This window comes from Poecilia reticulata, chromosome 19 (assembly GCF_904066995.2).
Source record: "Poecilia reticulata chromosome 19, P_reticulata-male-v2, whole genome shotgun sequence".
NCBI lineage: Eukaryota > Metazoa > Chordata > Actinopteri > Cyprinodontiformes > Poeciliidae > Poecilia > Poecilia reticulata.
Window position 1 is genome coordinate 5,243,073 of NC_088848.1, and position 21,768 is coordinate 5,264,840.

Below are 21,768 nucleotides of genomic sequence, written 5' to 3' on the forward strand. Positions count from 1 at the left end.
CTGCACCTCGAGGCAGATGTGACCAGATGTTAAAAATCTAATAGTCTCATTGAGGTTGTCCACATGACATGAAGGCAGCAGGTTACAAATTTGCTAAAAATCAAAGTGCAGCTCTTTAATGACACCTTGTCTCATCGGCTGTTATGCCTTCAGGCACTGTTGGAAAAATCACAAATTATAAGTAAATGTTGCAGTAAAAGTGGTAAGTGTGGAAAAAAAATTATTTCATTTCTTATTTTTTAGTTAGAAAATAAAAAAATATATATTCTGCATTTTTGAGTTTATTACTAATTATAGCCAGAACAATAGGACAGTGATGGCTGTGTTTTACTTTTTTCAACATGTGAGGTTTTTATGTAGATTTGTCAAACTCTTTGGTTTTCTTCTGCTCCGCATACCCAGTAGTGTAAGACTCACAAATCTGAAATGCAAAACCTCAAGATTAAGGAACCATTTTTATTCTGAAGCAATAAAAATAGCCAGTTTGCCCATTCCATAAATCATACCTCAACTTAGCATTGAATACAAAAGTAGGAGGATGGAAAGAATTCAGGAATGAGTCATGATGGAAAGAACAGACTGTGAGAAAGAAAAAATGGTAAGTTCTAGGAAGATAATACAGTAAACAACAGTTTATGGGGGGTTATTCTACCCCATGCAGTGAGAAAACCATCTGGAATCTCCTCCTGATTGCTGCTGGTGAGCTTCAGCTGGGACCACACCTGCCAGCCGCACCCTGCAGAGGAGAAAGGTATGAGAGCGATACAGACACACCCATTAACCTGCTGCACACAACTCAACAGACACAATAGAAAGAGTGTTTACTGCTGTTTATTGCCTTATAAAAGCCACATGATCGTGTCAATCACAATCTCTTGTTAGATATTCTTTTCAAGATTGGCATCTGTAAACAAGCTGCCTGTTGGTTTGCAGATTACTTGACAACAATGCGAGCAGATGGCCTTCATGAGGTCACAAGAGGTGTACTGCAAAGGTCAAACTTAAGGCACATTTTATTCACAACTCACATTTTTGACCTCTTTGTAAACTGGTGAAGTTACTTCTATCATTTTTATGCAGATTATTCTGTAATTAACTGTTTATATTGCACAGAAATTTGAATCTCTTCAGCCTGCTTTAGATGCAGAGCTGTTTCTGTGTGATGCACCTAGAAATGTCACCATGTTATTTTAGTTGTTTTGTAATTTTGAAATATTTTCCATTTACAGTTTATTCTATTGTTTTAATGGCAAAATGAACAAATCATGTTTAGTTTGCTTTTCGGCCTGTTAATCTCCCTGCATTTAGTGCTTTCTTGAAGTTGAGATGGGAGCAGTAGAGGCGATGTGGAACATTTTTTTTCGGGGGACGTTGCTTCCGGGTTGGTTTTGGGGCGGACTTCCTGTTTCACGCAGTCTCGTTTTACTGTTCTCCAGGTCAGTACGTGGTAAAAACACAACAAAACTACACTGTAACCTCTTATTTGAACACTTAATAGCACCGTGTTACGGTTTCTGTGCACCTTCCTGCTAATAGTTGTACGTTTTAGCAGATGAGGTTTAGATTGGCAGGATGCCAACCCACCATGGGGAAGTCTTCTGGGGTAAGGTGCTTTAAAACACCATGATATCTTACCTACTCCTGATTTTAGGGGTTTGGTTTAGCTTTTGTTTGTATATTGCTTGGTGATACATAAAGTGGCTTAGAGCCTTAGAGTAAAGCGGGTCTAGCTGAAACTGAAGGTAGAGAAACTATTCTTTGTTCATGAAGTGTGGGAATTCAGAGGTTAAAGTTGGAATAAATGCCATGTCATATTCTGTATAGTTTTGTAAGTCTTGTAATTATATTTTTGATCAATATTAAGTTAAAATCAGCGTACATTCTGATGTTCAGACCAATTATTATGTAGCTAAATGCAGTAGAGCTTTAAAACAGTTTATGTATCCTGTTTGATACACTATACATTGGTTATCTTCATCTAGATTGTTGAATCTAGACATGAATTTTGTAACGCCAACAAGATCTTGGAATAATTCTGACTGAATATTTGACCACTCTTGTTGAAGAATTGGTTTAGCTAACTTGATTTGCTTGATCGGATTTCTTAAGATGGATTGTAAGAATAGTCTGCAGTTATTTTTTTTAAGAGTAGCAGTCATGTGATTAAATTAAATTTGAAATAAATGTAAACTTGGGCCACAGATTTCCTTCATTATCAAAAATGAATAAGGTTGTACTGAAAAGAGAAAAGTTGAAATAAAAAAAAAGCCACGAAATATTGTGATATTTAGGGGCTGGCTGTTTGGTGAACATCAAAATGCCACAATTTATCCTTTGTGGCTAAAACAGTCCACTAGAGTTCCACTGACATTTGGGGAGAATATCAATAATCAAAGGAAGGATTTGGGAAGCTTTAGTTTTCATGAAAAGACATTTGAACACCATAGATTCGGTCAGCATTTTTGAGATATTTTTGGAGCTTGTGTACCTTGTTTTACAGTTAAGAGAAGTGTTTTCACAGGGCCTCCGGTCAGCATCGCAATGAGAACTTCACCCCCACAAACAAGCAGCAACGGCCCAGCTAGCTGTTGCAAAGGAATTGCATGATGCAACAATGGAGAGGAATTACATTTGTTCTCATTTAGCAATAAATGAGCAGGTCAATGAACACAAGAGGATGGTAAACAGACACTTTCAAGTAGCGAGGGTGGTTGTAAAATTCATAAAAAATCTGAACCATAATTAAACTATTTCACCAAAAACCAGTGAGATTATACACTTCTGATTTTTATCAGTAGTTACCTTTTGATGTAGTATTTAATTCTCCCAAACTGCACAAAGAATTAACTATTTTATTTACTTGTTAACAGTGTTGAAAGATGAAGACCACGCATAATGTTAAGGAAATGTAAATACTTTTAGTATCAAACTGTATTATATAGTCATGAGCTTTAGTGTCTTATAGAAGTGATTTGTCATCATTCAAATTGGAACTACTGCTCCTTTAGCCAACAGTCTGATTCTCCTAAAGTACTCCTCGTGTAATAATGCATCGATTACAGTAATATTTTAAAGCAACTGTACATAATGGAACAGTGGCAAGAGCTGTAGTGAGTCATTTTTATTGGAGTTAAGAGAGGGGTGATTAGGTCAGCATTAATGTCTTTCACTAAATATTTGATACGACAAGTAATACACAAGCTGGAGAACATGCCACGAAGCAACTGCAGCTGGACGGTGATTACACATATACATTCATGTATGTATGAAGGTCATCCTCTGATTAGTTATTGATCTGAACTGACTCTACGCTCTAATGTTTCCTCAATTATTCACCTGCAGACTGGCTGCATCTGTGGCTGTGCGGTGTGTGTAAAGCAGAACTATATATTGCAATGCTCCATGTAGACCATGTAATCACCCAGCACAGAGACGGCAAAGAGAAGAAATGGGAAAATAGCAATATAGCCTTTTGCGCCTGACCTCTCAGACCTCTTTAGAAAGGATTTTTTTTTTTAAGCAAACAGATACTTTACTGTGGATCGACGTACGAGTAAAAGCCAAAAGGCCGATTAGCTCAGTGCAGAATTTCTGTATCTTTGAATGGCTAAGTCAAATAAGCAAAATGTACTAGATGGTCTATTTTCCTCTAAGTTAATGGATAGATCAAGGCCTGTGGGGTAGACGGCTGGAACATCAGTATTAAGACATTCAGCTAACACTTGTTTTCAACTGCAGCTCAATAAATTTGAATATCTGTGACAAAAAAGTTACACTCATTGCACAGATTACATACCAGCTTGAGTGACAGAGCGTTGAGAAACAAATCAAATGTTCTATCATGACCTTTAGATTTGCTGTCTTGAAAGCAGTTCAGCAGCAGATGACAGCCATGTTATCTGCTTGGAAAGGATCACTGGTTATTTTTTTTATCGAGTCCAAACTCAACACAGCTGGGCACCAGCAAATTTCAGACCAGTTAATTTCTTTAAAGTTTTATGAAGATTTCCTCTCCCAACAGGACCTTGCAGCTATCCATGCTGCCAAAAACACCGACAATGTGTTCGATGACCATGATACTTCTGTCTGACTTGCCAGCAAACTCTCTGAGCCCTATAGGCAATCTATGGAGTATTGTCAAAACAAAGTAGGAGGAGAACCAGCAGGCTGAGCAATGCAGAAAAGCAATAGGCTGCTACTGAAAGCAACCTGGGTCTCCTTCACACCTCAACAGACCCACAGACTGATCACCTCCATGCCACTTTGGATTGACGCTCATGAATCACGAAAAACTGCCGTTTCCTGATATTTCTGTTTTGAAGCAATTTTTTAATTGACGTGGTGAGAAACTGGATTTTAATTTACCTAGATTATCTTTTAGCTCGAACTCATGTTTTGAATCAGTATTCAGTTGTGCACATCATTTATTGCTGTGCCTCTGGGGCTCAGTGTTATGTAGTCCATGTAAATGAAAAAGTATCTGAAATTACAAGATTATGAGGGAATAATGCAAATGGTGTGAATAGAACCCCGAACAAAATAAATCCATCACAATCTGGATTCTTCGCAATCACCATCCTTTGCTGTCTATTTGGTTTGCGCTAGCTAAGCTGCCTGCACACACCAGGCCCTTATCAGTAACACTTGTGGGCATACCTTCATGATAGTGATTGCCTTGGAGAGAAAACCGGCATAACAAGGCTAATTAATTCATCAGAAAGCCACAGAGAATGCATTTTTGGCAGATAATCTAAGAGTATGCACACATTTTGGAAATATTTACATTGGAACTGTGCACCTGCTCTGTGCTTTGTGATGGGGTGCCTGCATCTCCCTCACAGCCAGCATAAATTATTTTTACACTCACACAGCATGGCAGGTGCTTGAAGGACCCAGTGACTACTGATTGTTTGGACAAAGTTGTAGGAATATTTATGTGTCCTGAGGGACTTGCTAGACTATAATTTGTAACTAGTTTGTCTCCATCTTCAGGAAAGCTAGTATTGACACACTATCCCACTTTAATGTTATGATTTATATGTGGTTATTTTGGTTTCAATTGTTTTATTTCAGCTGCAACAGTGTTTTAAAACTTTAAGTATTAAAAAGCATTAATTATCATATGCTTTGATTTAGCCTAATTTATGCTGTGATAAAACGGCGTGTTAAAGTTGCAGTGCTTTGGCTCAGTATCTGTTGACAGTCATGGGGGGAAAAGAGCAGAAATTCAACAGCTTGTAGACCCACCATTAGCAGCAGTAACTTGAACATGCTTTCTTTGGAAGACTCTGACATTGCTGTGGAAAAACTCTGGTGTATTCTACATTGAAGTTATTCTATTCACTGCTCAGTTATGGCCCTACGTTGTTTTAATCGCTCTGCGGTCTGAACTTTGACTTGGACATCACAGTACATTGATCTTTTTCTTTTAAAGCCATTCTCTTGTACATCTGTTTCTGTGTTGGGATTATTGTCCCTTTATCCAACACAATCTGGGTCAAATTTTAATGGTTGGACAGAAAAACTTACATCTGACTCTCGAGTACTTTAGTGTACAGAGAAGTTCATGGACAAAAATACCAAATCCTCCTTCTTCTGCCACCATGTTTGGAATCTCTTTGTGCTTTCATTGTTGCTACATTTACCTTGAAGAAGAAATCTGATTACTGAATTATCCTTAATTGTGAGCAATTTATTTGAAAAGTAAGTCATTTAGGGTTTTAGGTTTGTCTTCTCTAGTTTCCCCAACAGTCAGCCTAATAATTCCTCTCAGATTTATAGGCAGTAATTAATCATTATTTTAGATCATTGCTGATGTCTGTCCTCCTTAGCAGTATGGTAACACACATCTGCATGTTCTAAGGCAACAAACTATGAGAATGCATGTTTTATACCAACTGTCAAACTAGTGATGATCTTTTAATCAAATAAATTTAACATGGCTCTTCTTTCCCTGCAAATTCCAGCAGAAGCATCTAAGGTGTACTTAAACTGCCATCACACAGTGTACTTTCTTACCATGTGTGCTGGTGTATTAAAAAATGCACGTAATGCAAGTCTAAACATTAAGAAGAGAATTTGTGGAATATCGCATCCTGTTCTCTTTAGAGTATGTGTTTCCCCTTCAGAGTAATGCATGTTTCAGACCTGGGATGATGCATTCAGTGTTTGGCTGTGTCAGGGCTGGATGTTGTGCTTGCGCTGTATGAAAGTACTAAGATCAACATGGAGGAAAAGTTGGTTTCACATTTAATTTCCAACATCAGAGTGGGTGCATTTTTAAGTGTTGCAGAAACTCTTTTACAGACTGAAATATAGATGATGTGTGAGAGTTGGAATGCTTATGAGGCAAATTTTTTGACATATACAGAACATCTATGGTGCTGCAATAACCAATAACATTTTCCTTTGAAAATCACATTGAACTGTAAGGCAGAAACACAATAGTCTGATGGGGTATTACATTCTTCCACCAGTTTGGAAGAATGTAAACTGGGAATGCTCTACTGACCATTTCCCATTTGTCAGTAGAGCATTTTGGTTATAGTAGGTGGTTTTCCTTCAACACCAACACATTTCACTGTCAACACCAAAATAAACCACAGTGCTTGATTTTTAAAGTTTTAGTTGCAACTTTTGTAGCTCCACCCTGCTTAGAGTGAGTGTGGTTATGTGATTGCAATCAGTAATGTTAAGTTCGTCTATTAATCAGTAACAGAGAAAGGATAATTGCTTTTTTTGAATTGCACAATGAAGGGTCCAGTTTTCTGAATAGCCTTCAACAAACCGTTTTACCCCCCGCTCTCTTTTTCTCCATAAAACATTTTCCTTAATATGCTTTCCACAGAAAATTATTGATTCTTAATGCTTTTTATTTTTTGTTGGTAAAATGACTAAAACTGGAGATATGGTGCGGTTTTCAACAAAGACTGATATCAAGTGTTTGTAATGATTACAGCTTCATTCTACTGTGTTCTGTCAAACACTGTAGTTTATTCTTCTAAGATTCCCCTGCAAACATTGTCATTGCATGATTGCACCAAATTTGTTATTGATCTGCTTTGAAGGATAGTTTTTTACAAACGGGGGCGTTCACATTTGGAGATGAGCAAGAATTGTCGAGGTAATGGGGTATCACTAGGACTCTGCAAAATGGTTTTAGATCATTAAAACCTGCCAAAGTGGTGACTACACCCATAAACTTTAGAAAAGTAAGTGTTGTAGAATTGTTTACCCGAAGGTAAACATTTGATTAATAATTAATGTAAAGTGAGCAGCAGCAACATTACTGATGGTTTTCTACAATAACATACCATCTCTCTCTTTTACACCTTCACAATTGGAGCCATGCCTAGTAAAGAGAAAACTAGATATTTGCACGAAGTGAATAATAAGATATTTATGTGTTTTAGGATCACCCACGTGCTTTTTTGTTCTGGTTCTTAAAATTAATATAATTTCCATGAAAGGTCATATCCGATATCTAACATTCATGTTCCATTCTTAGTTTGACTGTTTATCTCCGACAGCCTCTTTTATTTATTTATGTACAAAATTAATAAAAATAAATAAATAAATAAAAGATCTAAAACTGGAACAGTTTGTCAATTAACATTTTGCACAACACTACTTCAAAATGCGAATTACACTAATGCTCAGTCATTTCAACAGCTTACCAAGTAACATGGTTTTAAATGCATTAACTGAGGATATAAACTGAATAAAGTCCTAAAATTACACAAAAAATACTTTTATAGAATAAAAGGCTGCATTACTAACTGGCAGCTCTAACCACAAATAGTTTATTTCTAGAAGTGTACTTAGGTTGGGGCTCTTTCTGTACCGCAAGCGTTAATTTTGCTGCTGTTACAAAAAATGAGAATGTGGAAGGTTGGCAACAACAACAGAACACGACCTGTCAAGTCCCAACAGCGCTTGAGCATACGATTCTGTCAAGAGAAAGTTTATGACATAATTGGTGGGTATAAAACACTCTTCATTGGCAGTGGCATCTAGTTTATTGACTTCATTTGGTTTGTGTGCTTAAACCGTCTATTTTAAAATCCCACCAGAGGTTTCTCTATAGAGTTTGTGCCAGGCATCTGTGGCCCCTGTGGTCACATTTGGATCTTTTAGGACGTCTTCTAAATCGATGCTTGGGTGGACTTTTTGTTCAGTTTGAAAGTCTGGTGAATCACAGAAGACATGGCATTGCACGATGTTTGTCGTATGCACGCTGAATATTTACAGTGTCAGAAAAGAAACGTCACAGCCTAACCAAACAAACTGGAGATGAATTCCCTTCTGCTTTTGGGTCAGTATTGGTGTATGACTTGGAGGTCAGGCATAAAGGCCTTCAGTGTTCAGAATGTGCCTGACTGTAGAACTGAAAACAAACTCTTGCCGCAGGTTTTTATTTGTCAGTTGAGGGTTTTTGACAATCTCCTCCCTGAGTTTGGTGGCAACTGTTAACGGCTTCCTCTTCCATTGTTCTTTTAAATTCACAGTTGTAAACTTTTAGTTTGATTGCATCCCTTATCTTTTTGTATCCAATGATTTGCTGAGCTGATGATGATGATGATGATGATGTCGGTATTTCCGGTGTCTAAATACACCAGTGTAGATTCTTAGTTGTCAAGAAGGCAAATTGATTTTTCCTGGTTTCTTGAACAACTAAAAACTCTTGACTGAATTCATCATATGTGCCTGAGATCTTGCTGGTCTCACGGTTTGTATATCTCAAAGCAGTGATACATGTAGTGTCACAATTTGCAAACATTTTTCTTGAATTTTTGAATCATAGAGATGTATTTGCAGGGAATTCCACTACAGTTATATGCAACAGTTCTCTTGACCAATGAATGCAGGTCTCTCAGTGTAAGACCTTGTTGTTTGGTTCAAAGATGGAAAAATGAGAAAGCATAGCAAAGCCAAAATGTGATGGTTAGATGACTGAGCCAGAGTTTCTCACAAGCTGCAGCTTTTGTAGGATTTTCCTGGTCCCCAGTGAGCACTGCCTCTCAAAGCTGCTCCAAGGAACCAACGGTAGTGAACTAATGACAGGGTCAAGGGTTTCTAAAGATCATTACGGCACGTAATTGAGTTTCAATAAACTCACTGACCTATGTGCATCTTCAGTTTTTAGGTTTCTGTGCATGTTTACATGTAAATAAAGTCCTAAAATGCCACTTGCATGACTGTTCCCATTGACAAGTCAATCTAAAGGATCAATAGCATGAAATTAACAGATATATGGATATTTGTCCAGGTGGTGAAACGAACATTATTCTAAGTTTTCTAATTCTCCACTGGAATTGAGATCAAGAGGAGAGGTGAAAAAAGATTTTGCAGAAAAGAGTGGTAAATACAGATGGATTAAGAAAGATTGATTTTATGAGGTGGGCAGGACGGATGGAGGGGATATAGATGGTTTGGAGGGAGAAAAAGTGAAAAAGAGGGTCAAGCATAAAGACATGGCTGAGGGATAAAAACAGATTGTTGTTTTTGTGGTTTTCAGGATCAGTGAACTGAAACGTCCGATGGCTATTTTCAGTTTATTGCATCAATTTGATTGTCCGTAATCCGTCCATGCATTCATCCATCCATCCATCCATCCATCGCTTCTTTTCAAATCAAGAACTCTTTGCGTTGCATTTTACATATTTCTCTAATGAATTTAAATGCCCAGTGTCTATGGTGTGTCTATGCTGGTCTGTGGCTTGCATCAAACAAGGAATCTTCAGAGCTTGCTGACGTATGTGAAAAAAAAAAAGGTTTTCCATGCAAGAAATTTGATGAAATGTTGCATTCTTAAAAGATATATTAGCAGAAATTATTTGCAAATCAGTGTTTCATATTAATAACACTCTTTAGCTTACAGAGAGAATTCAGCTAGAGCCAAATATTTGAACTCTTTTTTTTTTTTTCATTATAAGAGGAATAAAACATTACTGACTATCAAGGAGCTTGTTTATTTATAACGGCGAGTTCTGGCTCATGTCTTTTTAAGTGGATTCTTGTTTAGTAAAGAGTCAGTGACAGGCTAAGAATGGCAGCTAAAAACAAGCTCAAATATGGATAATATGAATTAAATAAGATGGAAAAGTATGTTGTTGTTTTTTTTCCATATGCTTAACCTTGATTTGGAAAGACAGTAATGAGATAAAGAAGTATTGTGATAACAAAATGCTAACATTTCAAGCAGAGCAGCAATGGCAGCTGTTTTTTCTTCTACAAACTCCTTTGATTTAAATTCCTAGTTATCTTGTACATTTTTGGCCTGTAGCTGAATTACTTTCAGAAAACACAAGAAGGAAAACTGAAGACTTGCAAATAATGCACAGAAAGGCCTCAATCAAGGGCAGCAAATTCTTAAAAATGAATTTGTTGGTCAGATTTCTCCTTTGCACAAATGAAACCTTTCGAATTATGCTTTCTACCTTTTCTAAGCTGTGCAACATTTCCTTTCTCTGATGATCTTTCCTGCATGTTCATGTTTGCGTCCCTTCTGTCAAATGTCAGAAATGAGAATATGACTTCACACATAATCGCTGGCAGATCAACAGCAACCTCATATGAACACCTGAAGAAACTCAAACAGCTGAATGAACATAGGAAATCAGGCAGGCACTCAAGAAAGCTGAGGAAATTATTTGGTTTCCGGCCGTACTTAATATGGGACAAGCGTTGTTGTTTAGTTTCTTTAAATTACGATTTAGCATTATTAAAATGCATTTGATGACATCAAATTAATTTAAAAACATTTTGGCGATAGCAAATATCCTGAGAGAATTTTTATGTCAAAATTCTCTCAGAATATTTGTTGGGAATGTGCAAAGTTTCCCTAGGAACTCTGCCAGAAGGTGGGTTTTGTTCACAGAAGGCCACAATGGCAAATAGTGCTCTGCTAAGCGATAAAGATGTTTGTCTTGAAGAGGTAGAATCATTAAATGCTACAGTAGTCATTAAAAGTGGAAGTTTGTGTGGATTTAAACCACTTCTGTTAGAAGTTCAGTACATATGAATAATCCAGCTTTTCGCTTTTTATATTTTTTTGTACAGCATATCTAAAATTAAAAAGTACCTAGACACAATCTTACTTGACATGCTTTTGCCTGACGTTTTGTGAAGTAGCCAATCCAAGAGCACCATTCATTTTCCTTTGCACCTATTGGCTGCACGTCCTGTGTGGATGCTACCTTCTGTGGCGGTGCTAAGATAGATATATACATATTAAGACATGTTTTGTGTCTGAGCTGTTAAAATTGGTAATTATAAGCATTTTGGTGGTTTCAAGAATTTAGCCTTTTGCAGATGGAAGCTGATCCAAAATCCCACAACAAGGGGTCGACTTTTTGTTTTGCAGTGGTTAGTTCCCCGTGTTGGAGGTGGACAATCCTGCGTGCAACTATATATTCTTCAAACATATTGTGAGCCGGTCAAAATGTAATGCAGAACATATGCAAGCACTGTAAGGACAAACTTGCCAAAAGTTTACTGAATGTTTGTGGTAATTAACTTATTCTGTGTTTTCAAATACGTTTTTCTGTAAATGTAGGCTGATTATGAAAAGCATATAGTTGCATAACGTTCATTGAAGAAAAATTAATATTTCCTTTGCTAAAATGCATTAGCAGTTACACTTTAATGATCCGTGGCAAGATGTGAAATAAATAGCTAATAATTAATGCTTTCCAGTTCAAACTCCTGGTATCTTATGGTGTGTTTCAAAGCTTTATAACTATTTTTGTTTCCCACAGAGAAAACAAAATTAAAACATTGATGTTATTGCACTTTCATTGCTAAACAGCTGCTAGATTGATGCGATGACGCATCACTTTTAAAGCTTCCCATTGATCTTCCATCAAGTCGTCGGCTGATGCATTAATGCGTCTCCCCTCTCTTTTCTTTTCACCTCATTATCAGTTGTATCAGCAATGATAAATATGTGCACCCACGTGTGCATCCCCACATCCACGTCTGCCTCCGTGTTTCGGTGTGTGTCTGTAATTATCAGTGTGATAATCAGGGCTGCATTTAAATGAGAATTAAAAAGATTGGAGCCAGAGAGGATCTGACCTCTCAATGAACTTCTATACTCACACAAATAGAAATGGCTACAAAAAGTCACGCATTCATACACACATTTACTTTGATTAATAGACGTATTTCTAGCTTTCTTTGGCATCACACACTTGGTCATGGTTGTTTTTCTTTTTCCCCTTGTTTTGACTGTTCCACAGTCAAATCACAGTCAAGCATTTGCGTCAGCAAATGCAGATGACGATGAAAAGTAATGCAAACTTAGAAGTAATTACTGATTTAAACTTTACTAGTTTAACATTCTAATGAACACTGTTAAAGTTTAACAACAGCAGCTGTGCGGATCTAAATGAGAAAAGCAAAAGCCTCGTCAGCTTTCATTATCAGACACGTGCCACATTCAAGTTGAAAAATCTAGACTTATTATAACTAAATTACAGTTTATGAAGACATGTGACTTCATACATTGAGCCTTAAATGAGCGGAGGCACAGTCCATAGAGAACGTAGCTCAGCAGATCAGTTTTGCCTAAGCAACGGTTTGTGTAAATGAATTTATTGTTCATTACTTCTGGGGCAATTTTTTTCTCACATATTGCAGAAGAATGCTTGTGCAGGTGTCGTGAATTTCATTAGGGATTTTACCAGACAGTACTGAAAAAAGAACAAAAATATGAAGGCAAACAGAATAACGCTGACGTTCGAGCAAAGATCTTCATATATTTTTTTAGTCTGTGTCCTTGCATGACCATTACTTGGCAGATATGCCAGCACAGATCATAAAATGGTGAATCAGTTTGCCCACCACAAAACATGCCATAGCATGTAACTTCGTTAAAGTTAGTAGCATTAAGACCCAGTGGGAGTCACTGATTGAATGGAGTACACCACCACCCCACATTACCAACATGCAACAAAAAAGACAAACTCCACTTAGAAAAATGCCGTCCTATGCAAAAAGAAACTTTGCATTGTGTATCAGAACAGGATGAATATTGATCTTGTGTTTTCTAAAATGAATTTCAGCCTCAGTCTGAAGCTGTAGTCTGAAAGAGAAGTACAAATGCACGTAAAATTCATATAAAAAGCAGAAAATCTCTCTCTTAATTGAGTTCCATATCAGATACCGATTTCACCGATATTACTCAGCCATGGCCTGGGGTCATATTTGCTTTTCATTGCACACATTATGTAAAACATGATCTTAGTGAATTATCGTCTGCTCCCTGTAAAATTGCTGCATATTGCTCAGTAAGGAAAGTAGGTATTGACTTAAAACTTACATCATCAACTTTTTTGCATTATTGGTCATCTGTATATAATTTATCAGCTTCAAAATATAGGTGTAACGCTGGTGGAGTGAAAAAACAACTTGGATTAATCCTGTGGACTAGCTTTAAAAAAAAATCTTGAAATATTTATTCATCTTTGGTTTTATTTCATCTTCAGTCATTTTTTTTTGTTTTTATTGAACTCTATGTTCTGCTCAGGAAACGGAACATGTTATTGTTACGATTTTTAAATGTTTTATAAATTTACATTGCTAATCTTAATGAACAGTTTCTTCATTTTGGCTTTTTGTTGCATAAATAATTGCATGGTTGAACATTTAGTGTGCTGTTGATCATGAGAGGCTTTGTTTACAACGTTTTCATGCACTATTGATCAGAGACGGATTCAGAAAACTAAAAAGCACCACTGGAGAAAGAAAATAACAGATTTTAGACACCATTTTGTGTTAATTTCAACACATGAATAAATTCTATAGACTTAATGGCTAGATGTCCATTCATCACCATGGCTGAAATGTCCAAGCTATATTGATTTTTCAAACATTTTGTAAGCATAATGGCGCTGAAAGATGGCTTTGAAAACATGAAATTGGGTTGAGGATTCAATAGTTCCTCATAATTACAAAACAGATCATTATAAAAAGGCAGTACATGCATTTTCCAGACAGTGCCATTTTAGAACACAGTCAGGTTACATTACCTTCAGTTATTATGAAAATGCTGCATATATCAAAGGCAACTCGAAAGAAATTTGACTTTACCTCACAGCCCTATCTGGGGCTTTGAAATTGGCCTCTGTCTCTTTAATAACCTCCTGCCCTTTTCCGACTCTCCCTCTACATCGCATCATCACAACTATCCTCCACGATGTTTACAATCGTTAAAAGCTTAACAGTTACACCGGGTGTTTGCTAACTGCTGCTGCCACTAGTCTAGAGGAGCAGTCCTTGGGTGGAGACGTGGAGCTTTGGGTAAATGGGTGGAGCATTGTAAGAAGAGGCGTTTGGAGATTCAATGCATGAATGAGTCAAAGCACCACTGGATGGGGTTTAATGAACAATAATATATTATTTATAATAATCTGTAAACTTTCTTTTAATAAGATGCGATTTCTTTTCCATGGTAAATCCTTGAATTGGTACACAAACAGTTTATATTGCTCAGCACACATTGCTGTGTGGTTATTTACCTAGACAACCTTGATCCAAGTTTTTTTTTTAATTATTATTTCTAAAATGCATATTCTTACAGTAGAAGTTTTGTTGTAAACTTGTTGTCTTTTTTCCAGCCATTTCAGTGAGTTAAGAACACACTGCTGACTCAAACTGTCATTTTAACACCAGAGTCAGTGACAGCTTTTTCTTTGAACGTAATTAATTAAGCTTTCTTTTTCAGAGTGTGGTAAGTAAACACTCACAGAGACAAAACGGTCACATTTTAGTGTCTATTTATATTGGTAAAGCACCATCTGTGTATCTAACTGCTCATTTTTATATCAACACCATTAGTTGAAATAGAAAGCAATATATAGTCATAAATATAATCCATTTATCTGTTTCAGGTATATGCGTAATGGGGTCCTCCAAAAGGGCATTCCTGTGACGGTGCAACAGAAATGATGGGCAGACTTCAAATGGGAAAACGATGCATTCAAGTAGAGCCTGTTAGTATAAATTTAGCCAAGAGAGAGGAAATCGAGATCAGAGGGTTCATTCATTTGCATCAATATTGTACTGTTGCTCTTTTTATCTATGTACACATGGTTTTAGTCTAAACCAAGTGGCTATAGAATGAACTGTTGCATTCAGGTGCATATCATAGTTTTCCCTAAAACAGTATGTCAATCACCAGGAGCAAATTATATAATACTTAAATGTTCTAATAAACTGCAAGGCATGACAACAGTGTGCTAATTACAAGCTGCTAATTAATGTTTATTTATAAAAATTCTGGCATTGGATAATTACAACCTCACAGAGCACATGCATTATTGGATTACATGGATTTAAATGTTTTCTATTATGAGACTCTAATAATGTAAACAAAACAATAAACCATCTGCTAATGTATAAGTCACTGAACTCTGACTTGGAGCTAAGTTAACTCTCAGACGGCACAGGAAGTTGAGTCCTCTGTATCAAATGAGACTTCAGATTTTTTGAAATGGGATTCTTTGGCATCAACAGTCGGGTTCTCATCTGCACCAGACAACCATTGATTATCTCATTTTATAGAAACAAGAATAAGATCATTATTGAATGTCAACCTAGAAGCCGGTTGGTGTAGCTAGTTCTAGAGCTAATTTGTCATAAAACAATGCAAGTTTTATTTGAACTGTTTGCTAAAGATGCGTGCATTGTTACTGTTGTTCAAAACCTAGATTTATTTATTTTTTTTAAATCTTGCTTAAAATGTGAAACGTTACTCATTATATTCGTGCGTTTTTGAAAATTAGGTCAGCAATAACTTGTTTGTGAGTAGGTGTGCCCAAAACGTTCCAGTAGATTATAAAGCCCAATTCCTTCACAGATTCAAGGTTTCGGCTTGACAGCATTGCTACTTAAGATCCCACCTCCATTTTAATTCAACAAGTCAAAGATGATCCCTGAGCTAATATGGTTTAGGAAAACCAGCACTTGAGGGGATTAGGAAGACAGATGAGAAACGAAGTAATAAGACTAGAGTATAAGGAACAGGGAAAGGAGGACGAGTCAGGCGCAGGGTCACATGAAGAGCGAGGCAGAGGAGTGAAGGAGAAAGATGAAGAGAAACAAGCATAGGGACAAAGACAGAAGGATTATTATCAGCACTCTAATCTTGCCTTCCCAAAGGTATCTGACATTTACTGAATAGTAGGCCACTCCTAATGCACAACTGTGCTGAGTATTAGGGGACCTTATAGGATCAAATCAAATAGTAAAGATACTAGAAGGACAGTTGGTGAGAAAGACAGTTTGCAGAGGGGAGAAACTAAAAAAAGAAAAAAGCAGGCAACCTTAGATACAACTACAGTCATAAATTAGTGAAAGAGAGACAAGAACAGAAGGACGAAGAATATCTAAAACCCACACAGGACTGTGGTCGCAAACAAGAAAAAAACCCCAGAACTTCCCCTCCTGTGCCATTTGAATATTTCCTGTCCTGCCATTGTTTTGAAGAAAACCACCTTTTTGAATTATTTTTGGATAGAGAGTCAGAAGCTATAAAGCTGGTAATATATTCCCAAACTAGAGAGACAGAGTTTCCTGGAGTGAATAAGAACTTTCACTGCTGGAGTTCAGCTTTCCACCTGTGTGTAATTTAGAACACAAACTGCTTGAAATTCAGCAACTAAATTGCCAAAAGTATTCACTTTTCCGACTTTCCACACATATAAATTTGAGCAACCCTTCATTCCTAATCTATCTGGTAAATGGTATATTCTTTATCTATAGCATTTGATTCACCTTTTGCACCTACAACAGCTTCAACTCTTCTGGTAATATCTTAAAGGTTTAAGACTGTTTAGGATTGTTTTTGCTTTTGCCCATTCTTCCAGATGTGCATTCTTGAGATCAGACACTAATGTTGGACATAAAAGCATACAGCCTTAGGCATGGAGATTGTGAAGGAGAGTCTGTCAGGTTCACACTCTTCACAGATCTGCCAAGTTCTTCTGTACCAAACTTTGCTTGTACTCAAAGTTAACTCCAGCTTTGAGAAACTTTCTAGAGTTTGATCAAATATTTGCAAAGCATGAACTGCAGCTGGAATGAGTGCTTGAAGAGGCACCACACACTGACTTCATGCTTCCCTCCGGTGACGGAATCTGCATCTTCGTAAAGTTTAAGCTTAAATGCATATTTGGTGTAATGACCATGAAGGTGATGTACACCAAAACAAGAATACAGACACAGTGAAGGGCTGTATGAAGCAATGTGAACTTTCTTTACATCAATGCCATAGGGATACATGGACCCACTTTCCAGAAGCTCAAAATTTTGCAATTAAAATACTTTTTTTTATTATTCTGGTGTATTTTAATCTTAACTGGATTTGGGGTTTTAATCTGCCATATGCCATATTTATTAAACGGAAATAAATGTTTAAAACTTTGAGTAACAAATCCATATGCCACCTATTGAATCTGAATTAGGGCTGCACAGTGGCGCAGTTGGTAGAGCTGTTGCCTTGCAGCAAGAAGGTTCTGGGTTCAATTCCAGGCCCTGGTCTTTCTGCATGGAGTTTGCATGTTCTCCCTGTGCATGCGTGGGTTTTCTCCAGGTACTCCAGTTTCCTCCTACAGTCCAAAAAAACATGACTGTCAGGTTAATTGGCCTTTCCACATTGTCCCTAGGTGTGTGTGTGTGTGTGTGTGTGTGTGTGTGTGTGTGTGTGTGTGTGTGTGTGTGTGTGTGTGTGTGTGTGTGTGCATGGTTGTTTGTCCTGTGTGTCTCTGTGTTGCCCTGCAACAGACTGGCGACCTGTCCAGGGTGACCCCGCCTCTCGCCCGGAACGTTAGTTGGAGATGGGCACCAGCACCCCTCCTGACCCCACTAAGGGACAAGAGTGTAAAGATAATGGATGGATCTGAATTACTGAAATCAATTTTTGTTTCAATGATATTCAAATTTATGGAGTTGCACCTGTACCTACTATCTGATTCTCATGGCCGACTTATTAAAATTCATTCAGATTGTCAAGCAGCAACAGAAGACAAAATTACGTTTATGGAGGCGTATTAATTTTAACAAGATGAATTAAGGCTTTATGGTAAGCATGGTCATAGTAGGGCCCTTCAACTAAAGAGGAGCAGAGAGTTAGAGTGAGCTTTTTAGTTCAGTCTCATAATGTTAATGTTGCTCTGTTTGCTGCTTCCTCCTAGGGGAGAAGTGACTCATAGAACTCATCATTCTTGACTTTGCCTAGCATGGCGGATAAGACGGTGGTCAAAACAAAGGCTGTGATCCTCCAGGTGAGCGCGAGCAGTTAAGCAGCACAGACAGGTTTTCACAGTTATTCCCAAGGTAAGGATTTGGATTAGCTCAGAGTCAGTTACTCAAACTTTCCAGAACAACAAGACTAACTCTTTGGTCTTCAGGGTACTGCTAGGATGAATAAAATAAAATTAATGAACTGACACTGAGGATAGAGGAAAGTAGGGCGCAGACTCTTTGCACCTGTTAAAGTACATTCTTTTAACATGCTAGAAATGGTAGGGGACCACTGAGATCCTGAAAGTGCGCGCCTTTTTCTACAGAAATCTCAAAGGTTTAAAGGGGGGATGTTATGTAAAATCAACTTTTTTGAGTTTTATACAATGTTATAATGTTAATCCTTCTTCAAAAATATACCTAGAGTGTTGCTTTGATACTTTCATGTATGTTTCAGAAACCAGAAACGCTTTCCACACAATTCATCGCCTCACAAAGCACTCCTTCCCCACACAGTTCCTCCAGACTAGTGGCAGCAGCAATTAGCAAACATCTGGTAGAACTGCACATGTGCTAAACATATGAACTACCTCTCGGTACAGTGCTCCTAAGAACAGTTGTAAACTGCATTATGGAGAAATGTGACGACGTACTGAAGGCGAAGTGTCAGAAAGAGAAGGAGCTTCTTAAAGAGACAGAGGCCAATTTCAAGGCATCAGATGCAAAGTGAACTTTTTTATTTTTGATAAATACAGCTTTTTCATAACAACTTCATGTAAGATAGTTACTTGATTGTGCTATGAAATGGCAGTATGTGCTAAGAAAATATTAACATTTTGATGTTAAAATTTGCAAATTGTCTTACTGTCAATCTACCAGGGAAATCATACATCCTTCCATTGTCTGTGCCCATTTATCCTTCCATGGTTGTGGTTTGCTGTAATAGATGCTGATTTTAACTGTCGATGCACTTGATTAAGCAAAATAATTTACTTATTTTGCAACTGACTGGGTCAGCTTGATTTCTGTTGCAGGAAGAGATTGCAATGAGGTTTCCAGGTTTTTGTTTGATCAAAAAAAACACATCCACACACTAAAATTTGGTTTAAGAAAAGGGTAATGATTTTTGGTGATGGAGTGACTGAAGTTTGTCACTCCGTAAGAATTTTTCATCTCGGAACATTACACTAAGATTGCATCATTGCCTGTATTTCCTGTTTAAGAGAGTCTCTTGTGTGTCTTTGCATGTGTGTGTGTAAGAAAAAAAAAATAGGAGAAAGATTTCACTGGTCTGCACACGTGTGCGCGCAGAATGGCAATGAAAGTTTTGAGATTTTGTCCTCAACTCGATGATGCCTGGAAGATGTCAAAAGCCATGATGTCATGATGATGACATACTGTTTTCAGAAAATAAAATAAAACTGAAAAATTTAATCTCTTTGAAGCCAGACATGACCATATTCTCTTGATCCAGGCAGCATCCACAAGGACTATGGTTGACATCTCATAACTTATAAACAAGACCTCTGAAAAGTTTTCTTTTACATTCTGCTGGCCTCTGCTCTAGGAAACATCGCAAACTTTTACTAAAGAAAAAATAATCCAAGTATCAAATTAAAACCTTTTCAATCAGCTGATGACTTTGCTCCTGTTTTAACCAGACATATTGAGCTGCTGTTTGGCTAATAGGGTAAAATTCAGTACTATAAAAATGATCTGAGTCATACCTTTTTCACTTTAATTTTGCAATGACTGACGAAAACAAAAGTCAAGAAACACCAACGGTTCAAAGAAAAACTCGGAAGCTTCTGATCAAAATCATTTCACAAAAAAAGAAAAGTACACAAATATGAGGATTAAAGATGTTGGTGTTTATTAAATAGCTGTAGTAAATCAGCAAATCAAAAAGCAGAAAACGGATGCATTTATGTATCTTGACGCGCTGAAGACGACCAACTGATTTTCAAACTGAGAATCAGAAAGACGCAGAAATGTGCAAATCACAATATGTTCAAATGACTTGAACATACTATAGTTGCTGGTTTAAAACGGACTGTCAAAAACTGGGATTGGTTGACAGAAAATGGTCCAAAAAAGACTAGATCTCAATTTACTTACAGAGGAAAGGGAGCTGAGCTGAGCTGACACATCTGTAGCAACTGGCAATAATGTCAATATCAACCAAAATCTCATGTTTCCAACACCAAACAGAAGCTATGCTGCAAATAATTTGGGCAGTGTTGAGCGTAAAAGGTTGGTATTTGTTAGAAGGTTGCTGATTTTTTAAAAATATATTTCTCCAGCTTAATATCATTTATTAAATTTAGCTTCATAAAACACTAATTCTTTTATCAAGGCTTTTGATAAAGTTTTGATCATTTTTGTAGCGACTTCTTTAAACTTCTAAAGCTTACGTAATTCATGTTTAAGATATTTTTTAAGAAGAATCACCTGCAAGCAGAGTTTCATTTATTGTTTTATTTTACACAATCAAGTGTACATCCACTTTCAGTGAAAGATGAAATTAGCCATTATATAGCTAATTTAATTTTCTCGAGCTTCAGATTTTTTTCCGCCCCCATACAGGATTCTACAGTAAATAACTGCACTTTTAAAAGTTTAACTTTATCACTATTCCAGTTCAAAATATACTAATTTGATGCTCAGAATGTATCACATTTCAATATTTCAAGTACAATGAATTTGAGTAGTTGTTTGAAACAACTATTCAAATTCATTTTGACAGAATTATTGTTAATCGGGCATTACTTAGAGTTTTGGCACTTTTTTAATAACAGCTGCTCACATTAGCCTCCCAAGCTAGTTATAGCTACATACAGTTTTTTAGTGTGCTGTGTGGTGTAAGCTGACGGTGTTTGTCCTGCGATAGATTCAGAGCTCCGGACCTTTGCTGCGTGTCTTCCTTCCCTCTCACCAGCATTTCCTGTCTGATTAGGGCGAAAAAAGGCCACTAGTACCACAAAATCTTACATTCGGTTCCCAAAATCAAACTTTTTTGAAAAGCAGGCTCTCCGTGTATCATTTTCACACTGACTTTGTTTCGTTCTGAGTTACTGCTCCATGTAGTAGTTTCACAGAATAGCTAAATGGCTGACTTCATACGCTAGCTGTTTACAGCTCTTTAATGTGTTGCAATGAAATTAATTAGCACACCCAACAGTTTCTGGAAAGTGTTGACTCAGGATCCGTTGCAGCGACCAGCTGGGTGACATTATTCTCCATCTACCCACATTGTACATAAAACACACGTAATAAAAGGTAAAAAAAAAAAAAAAAAAAAAGAACATTTTTAACATGAAACAGACTCCAGCATTCTCATCCACTTTTTCTGCATGCAGGATCTATTAATACCTTACTGGTAAGCAACTCAAGTTCTACTTATGCATCCCGGTACATGCAGACTGCATCTCTTTACTGCCTCCTGGGCGAATGTTTTTAGCACTCTCAACGGGTCGAGCAGAGGAAATTCAGGGTTATTGAGGCAGAATCTCATTTCCCTCA

The 21,768-nt window shown here is 37.1% G+C and overlaps 1 long non-coding RNA gene across 1 annotated transcript in view; it reads left to right on the plus strand.

Annotated features, from left to right (window-relative positions):
• The first annotated feature begins 596 nt into the window (after window positions 1-596).
• LOC103481309 (uncharacterized) overlaps window positions 597-21,768 on the plus strand; it is a 49,688-nt gene continuing 28,516 nt past the window's right edge. The window contains exon 1 of the long non-coding RNA XR_536268.3: window positions 597-1,436. This is a non-coding gene — a long non-coding RNA (uncharacterized LOC103481309). The remainder of the gene's footprint in view (window positions 1,437-21,768) is intronic.